Source organism: Ictidomys tridecemlineatus, chromosome 1 (genome assembly GCF_052094955.1).
Source record: "Ictidomys tridecemlineatus isolate mIctTri1 chromosome 1, mIctTri1.hap1, whole genome shotgun sequence".
Taxonomy (NCBI): Eukaryota; Metazoa; Chordata; class Mammalia; order Rodentia; family Sciuridae; genus Ictidomys; species Ictidomys tridecemlineatus.
Genome location: NC_135477.1, coordinates 63,680,230 through 63,688,308, shown reverse-complemented (window position 1 = coordinate 63,688,308; position 8,079 = coordinate 63,680,230).

Sequence of the window (8,079 nt, the reverse complement as noted above, 5' to 3'; positions counted from 1 at the left end):
AATAAATAATTAATATTTTGGCAATGCATTTTCTTATTAAAAAATCAATCAACATATTCCTAAAATTGAAATTTTGAAAATTAGCTTTCAGCAACTATAATTTGAATTTGCCTATATATTTTAATGGTAAAAATCCTACTTATATAAAGTGTTAGAATCTTAGAAATTGATTTGTAGCAAAAAAAACCCTTAAATTTATATAGAAAACTCACTGAGTATATAGGATAATATATAGTATTTTCTCCTCCATTTTTAGATTTTTTGAATTAAAAATCTACACATATATTACATTAGTAGAAATTGTTCCTCATTTTTCAAAAAATTTACCTTAGATTACTTAGATATTTTCCCATAGTATTCTTTTTTTTTATATTTTAGACTGCTTTGGTATTCTTCCAAGGAATGTTTTATAGATAATGATCTAGCTATATTATATTTATGGGAAACAAAGGAAAATATGCCCTACTGGCAGAATTATGTTCATATTACATAACTACTAATTTTAAAAATATGTGTTTATTGAGATTCTAGGATCTTGAGATGTTTTCCAGTTGTTTTTCCTTTTGATAAATGCAGTTACATTTAATCTAACTCCTCATGAAATTCTGGTATGTAGTTTTCTATGGTGTCTTTGTTCTTTGAAGTATCTTTCACATGACTAAGCCACAAACCAGTGTTTTGCATATTTTTTCTCTTTAATGACATAGCCAAGTATTCTTAAATAGATTGTGCAGTTTTAATCAGAAAATTTTGGAGCTCAGCCACATTCACCAACATAAAGCTCTCCCGCCATGAAAAATTGTGGTGACCAGTCATTCTTTTTTTCATTCAGGACTGTGAAATGGATGAGATGTCCACAATTAAAATTTAGTATCATATTTGTAACATTTAAAAGTAATTTATCTTTTGTATAATTCTTTTCACTTTGTGCCTTCTTAATAATTTCATTAAAAATATTTGAGACACACAGTCTTACCTGTTGGCCAAATGACTCAATTGCACTAAATTACCTTTGTTCTTAGGATTTTCACATGATCATTGTAGATTAGAGTAGCAGAGTTCATTCTGTAATCAAAAAGCACTTTTCTCAATTCCTGCAAACTCTTTAAGGAAAATGGAAAAAGCTAAAAAATTCTCAATTTATATGGTCGAAATTCACAGCATAAGAATTTTAGACTTGTTTATCTAAGCATAGTGGGATTTTTGGTAAAGAAAAGCTGGAGATTTCATCCATGAATAGCATCTGATGATCAAATGCCAAAATAAATAACAATAGATTTTTTTTTCTCTACTATACCTATCATGACAAACATATGCAAAGAGTCACATATACATACATGGAAGCCATTTTACTTATATAATGCTATTTTAAAAATTACAACAGAATTTATAGCTGTACTACATATTTATTCATTATCAGGAATCTAGAAACATACTGAATAGGTTGTATACTTCAGAGTTTCTCATAGACTTCAATCAAGATAGTGGTTGCACTGTAAAGGATCTAGAGTTAAACTAAGAAGGAATTCAGATCCAAGCTCAGTTGGTTATTGGCAGGACACATTTCTTTGCAGATGTTAGAATGTTCCTACCTGGCTCTTGGCTGCAGGATGCCCTAAACTCCTTATTTTTCTGGGTTTTAAAAAATAGAAGCTTGGCTACAAGTCAAGAAGGTAACAAGAGTCTCCCAGCAAAAGAAAGTCACAACTATGTTTTAACATACTCACAACAGTGGTATTTCAACAATCCTGTCATGCCCTCTTGCTTAAAAAGGTGCAGCCAATATGGAAAGCAGTATGGAGATTCCTCGGAAAACTGCAAATGTAACCACCATTTGATCCAGTTATCCCTCTCCTCAGGTCTATGCCGAAAGGACTTAAAAACAGCATACTACAGGAACACAGCCACATTAATGTTTATAGCAGCACAATTCACAATAGCTAAATTGTAGAACCAACCTAGATGCCCTTAAAATAGATGAATGGATAAAAAAAATGTGGCATATATATACAATGGAATATTACTCAGCAATAAAAGAGAATAAAAATCATAGCATTTTGCAGGCAAATAGATGGAGCTAGAGAAGATAATGCTAAGTAAAGTTAGCTAATCCCACATAACCAAATGCCAATGTTTTCTTTAATATAAGGAGGCTGATTCATAGTGGAGTAGGGAGAGGGAGCATGGGAGGAATAGAGGAACTCTAGATAGAACAGAGGGGTGGGAGGGGAAGGGAGAGGACATGAGGTTAGAAATGATAGTGGAACGTTATGATCATTATTATCCAAAGTATGAAGACACGAATTGGTGTGAATATACTTTGTATACAACCAGAGATATGAAAAATTGTGCTCTATATGTGTAATAAGATTATAATGCATTCCGCTGTCATATATAAATAAAAAATAAATTACAGATGTTCAACTCAATGAACTTGAGCAAATTGAATATATTCATATTTCTAGCATCTGGAACAATAAATACTTACCTAAAAGCCTCAGTCCCACCCCCTAAAGAGTAAACTATCTTGACTTCTAACCTATAGATTGGTTTGTATGCTTTTCAAATTTATATAAATTATACCATATAGTAAAAAAAAAAAAGTTACTACATCTAGCCCCAAATCAAGGAGCTGAGGAGTTATACAAGAGTATAAATACCAGAATGTGGAGTTCATTGTAAGAGGTTTTAGACATTGCTTATCACACTGAATATAATTTTTTTAAAAATAGTAAAAGACTTGCTGAGAACTGGCCCAGTCAGTTGCACAATTCTCAGCTCATTCTCCACTCTGACTAATTGAATTTCAAAAAGCAGACTCTGAGATTAAGTTTGGGAGGGAAGATGTTCATTAGACTGGAGATAGAGAGTTATGATGAAAGACTAAATTAATTTTTGATTATTTTATTATATCCGGTCTTTTCATCTATCATAAAACTTTTGATGTGGCAACTTGAACTGTACAAATATCTAAAGGTTAAATATATGTCTGTTTTGTTTCTTAAATATCCAATAAAGGATTCAATTTCAACCCCAAAGTTTCAAAGCCAATTTAAATTAAATGTAATTAAGGGTGTGGAGCTGCTTTTCCTTCACTTTTTCATTAATATATGAAGGACTAACATGGGTTAGTCCCCTTGTCCACAAAGGATATTTGTTTTAATTTCCATAATCTGATATGATATTCAACGTTGTTATCTTAGATATGGGAGTTATAATACTTGCTTGTTTTGATATTAAGACAACAAAATAAGAAAAAGATAAGGAATGCAGAATGCCTGGGTTAGAGCGGATGCTCTCATTAGTAGGGGAAGAATAGAGACAGATGTTGGCAATACACTAAGGTAAATACCTGTTCAAGGGTCACCTGAAACATCCATTTTAGACTGACTCAGCAATCAAAGGTAGGAAACAGCCATGTATAAAATATACTTGACATAATAACTTCCTAGATTTTTTAATGTCATAATACAGCACACGGACCTGCTTTTAAATACACCATTCAATAACGAAAATATCTTTTTGATATAAAGTTATTATCTCCTTTTAAACTTCAATAAGGGTATGGGCTTCAGAAATCTAGTTCACACTATATTCTGAAATATCTAACCCACATTTACCTACAATAATTGCTTTGTTTAATATTGTCTAAAATTCAGGATCAACTTCTGTGAACTTAAAATAGTATATGAAATAAGCATTTCCTAATACTCCCTGTTGCTATTATTTTCCTCTAAAAATAAATAAAAATGACATTTGATAGGACATTATGTGCTTACTTGAATTCTTGAAATCAAAAAGTAGAAAACGGGGAAGAAATACCTATTCATCTTGCTTGGAATCCTGGTATGCCCACCACATTATGGCCTCATTAAATCTCACAAATCTCCAAAAGGTTGTACGTATTTCTGCTTTTATGTTTGTCTTTAAAAAGAAAAAAAAATCTTTGAAACTGAAATCTTCCTTACAGTTTACTTGAGCCAGACTCTTGTGCTAATAGAGCCATCTTAAATTCAGGGGACATTTTTCAATATGTCAGACTGTCCTACTGATATCTATACTTAGAAAATATCCTGCAGATAATAACAAGAAGAGAAGTAATGTTATCATCTGCTCCTTTACTGCCTTCAATGAACATTTCCTTGCCTAAGTATGTACAAGTAAGTGACACTTCAACACAGTTACTTACAATAAAGTGTGCTGATGTCCATTCAAAATTATAACCAAATCTTCATCTTTAAAATTATCCTAATGAAACAACTACCTGCCCATCTGTTGGAAAAAGTAAAGGAACTTGACGACAGCTGGAAGAATTCAGTCACAATGAAAGTCATGCCACTGCCCTTCCTTTATTGCTTTTTCCAAACCAGCATGTACTACGTGATTCCATTCAATTAGGCCAAATATTTGATGAATGCATGATGTCTACTGCACGCTGTGCTAGGCACTGAAGGGGATACGGAGATTAGCAAGCTTCAAGGTTTATCTCATAAATTTATGAGCACCAGAGAAGAAAATAAACACTAGAATATTTAGCAGCATAAGAACATTACCATACAAGAAGTTTATAGAAAGAGTGATGACATTCAGAAAGAGTGAAACACATATTGTAAGAATGAAAAAGGTTTTTGGAGACAATAGAATATAGACTGGACTTTGAATCCATGGGAAGAGTTCTAATTCTTGGGGAAAAGGAAACAGGGAAGTTTAGGAAAAAAAAAATATATATATATATATAAAGCAAAATCAAACACGGATCTGTTCGGTGTGAATGGTTCACTTAGAAACTAGAAAAGCAACCAACAGATCAGAGCCATGGGAAGCAAGGCCAGGTGGAAGTATGAGAGGACAAGGACAGTGGTGCTAAGGATCTTTGTAAAAATGACAGAAATTCAGATTAAGGAACTCCATCTTAAGTCATGAAAACTCTATAGATTTTCAAAGTTTGTTAACATGGGAATATTGATTACGTCAACTAGCTTAAATGATAGCTGACAATGATTTCATCTTACTGAGAGTCACATATTTTGTACTACCTTCTTGTGTCATACCACAGTTTTTCAGTGCATCTGACAAATATGGCAGAAGTGATACATGCCACTTCCAAGCTAAGTTTGTGAAATATCCTGTGGCTTCCATTTAGGTCTTTCTCTTTTTCTCTCTTTCCCTCTCCCACCATTCATCATTGGGAAGCCGTGCCTTAAGCAGCCCTATGTTGAGCTACATGAAGGAGATATAGAGATTAGCAAGCCTCAAGGCTTACCTCATCAATTTATGAGCACCAGAGAAGATGATGAAGTGACCTACATGACAAAATGAACTTTCCTATCAACAGTCACATGTGCCAGCTTGGAAGCAGATCTTCCAACTGCAGCGAAGTCTCTGAACATTGCAATCCCACTCAATAACTTGACTGCAACTGCATGACAGACCTTGAACTATAACTGTCTAGGGAAGCCTCCCAGATTTCTGATCCTCAGCACTGCGTAAATAATAAATGCTTTGCTGTTTTTAGGGTGATATTTTGGGGATTACTACTATGCAGCAATGAATGACTAATATTATGATGGATGGATTTCATGGTATAAAGTTATTCATATGGCAGCTGGGTACTGGGTAGATTAGAAGAAAAAGCCATAAAAAATTAGAGGATTAATTTTAATAATCTACTGTGTGTCAAGCTTCCTGCTATATGCTGTTAATGCATTTCCTCATTTAGTGACCCAGGTGATTTTTTAAAAGCAATACTATTTGTATTGATATTTCATAAAACAAATCATCAAGCGATTTGGCCCCAGATCACATACATAGCTTCAATGATGAGCCAAAATCTAAATTCTTACCACTTTATATAAATAAATGTTGGTTGAAAAAAAATGAGACAATATATTGGAGCACATTTCATGTGCTATTATGCCATAATAACATTTTTTTTCTTGCATTTAAGAAAATTCAGAAAGATTCTGCATTAATTCTTGGAATTCTATCTTATACTTTCCTAATAAATGGAACTGAAGAAAGATCTCCATGAAACTGCATGGTTTGTCATGCTTCACCATTCTTGATACAGTTAATGATTTCATAGTGCAAATCTTTTGCAAACTCTGCCTTTAAACTACCCAGTCTGAGCAATTTTTATGAAGTGTTTACTTCTGACTTCTTTAGATTTTTTAAGTAATAAGAACCAAAGAAAAACTCTCCAGGACAAAGTCTGAATTTCTGAACTGGGATTTGCTTCAATACAGCTTTTTTTTTTTTTTTAAAGTCTTAGCTATGAGACCTAAAGTACGAGTGGAATAAACACTCAAGTGGAGAGAGAAGAAAAAGAAGGAGGAGGAGGAGATGAGAACAACAGTCCATTTATAAAATAAACATGAAGCTAAAAATACTAATATAAACCTGAAAACTTAGTGTAAAACCTCAACAGATGGTCTTAAAGCTGTACTCTGACAGGCAGTGTAGCTTAATGGTTAAAAACATCTACATGGGTTTATATATCCTGATTCTGCTCTTGAGGGACATTTGACCTTGTATGCCTCATTTGGAAAAGGGGGTGATTTATAATTGTGCTTAACTCATAGAGTTCTTAAGAAAATTGAATGTGAAAATACAATAGACAGTGTTTCAAGACTGACTAATATAGGTTAATTGTTACAAACCTACTTACTATTAAGATGTTATTTTAACTTATAAGTCACCAGATTTTGATAGCTACATAAAAACTAGTGAAGTTAAGGTGAATGAGGGGGCAGCATTTTCAGAGGAGTTCTGTTGGTTTTTAGGCAAGTAACAAGATCTCAGCTGTTGCTCAAAGTAGATACAGATTTATATAGAAATGAATAGTATCCAAAGGACAGGATAACAGGATTACCAGATTTTATGAAAGACTGTGAGCAATAGTCAGTTATAACTCCAAGAAACACAATGAGGGTCATTCTCCCTTAAAATTTTATGCTGTGGGTGCTCACTGGCCTCACTCTTTTGATATGAAAAAATGCAAATAAAATGCATAGCTGATCTCCAGAAGATTTTCCACAACTAGAACATTCCTACTATTCTGTAAATGACTTGAGATATGAAATTTAAGCACACACATACACACACACACACACACACACAAAATACCCATGAATAATGTCACATTCCTACATTTCCTGTTCATTTTAATTGTTATTTGTAAATTTGCCATTTTCAGTAAATAAGAGCTACAAATATAAGTACATGAAAATAGGAAAAAATGATTCAAATATTACTCCAAAATGAAGATTTTCATGGCCCAGGGAATATAAGCAGTTGGTTCAAGTCCCTTGCATTTTATTTTAAGAAATATTATTTTGTTTTGCTATATTTGTTAGACACAATGGTTCCAAATATCACTATCTAAAAAGGTGTTGAATTTCCAAGGTAACATACGTGAGAACAATATCACTATTCTTAGAAGAGTTTTCTCACTCTCCTGTCATTTCCACCAGTGAGATCCCAGGTTATACCTTATAAGAAATATCTGTTCTTGACTACAAGATGAATATTTATCCCTTTAAATATTTTAGATGATTGCAGAGAAAAATCCTATTTTAATGAACATAAGTAGTATTTTATTCACAGCTAGAGCAAAACACATGTTGCCATTTGAAAAGCTTTACTGGAAAAACACCTTATTAAAATGTGTCCAGTATAAAAGGATGTAAAAATCTCAATGGTGATAACCATAAATCCAAAGAGCAGATGTGAGAGATAGGCATACATTGAACACTGTAATAAATACATAATTTCATAGTTAAGACCTAAAATCGATGCTAATGAAAATGTTCAGAGAGAATGAAAATACGGAAATGAAGAGATTACCTTCTAAAACTGAGATGACAACATTCTGCTGATATTTCAGGAGAGTAGATTAAATAGTAGAAGAAGACAGATGGCATCCTTTTTTACTCTTTTTAAAGGGCTTTCCTTGTGCCCATCAAATGAACTTTTTTTTTTTTTTTCTGGCTTTGGAAAGACCAGGAAGTTTCTAGTCTACACTCTGCTGTGACTGACAGATGAATCGAGAATCTGCCTCCTTCTTCAAGAAGATAACTG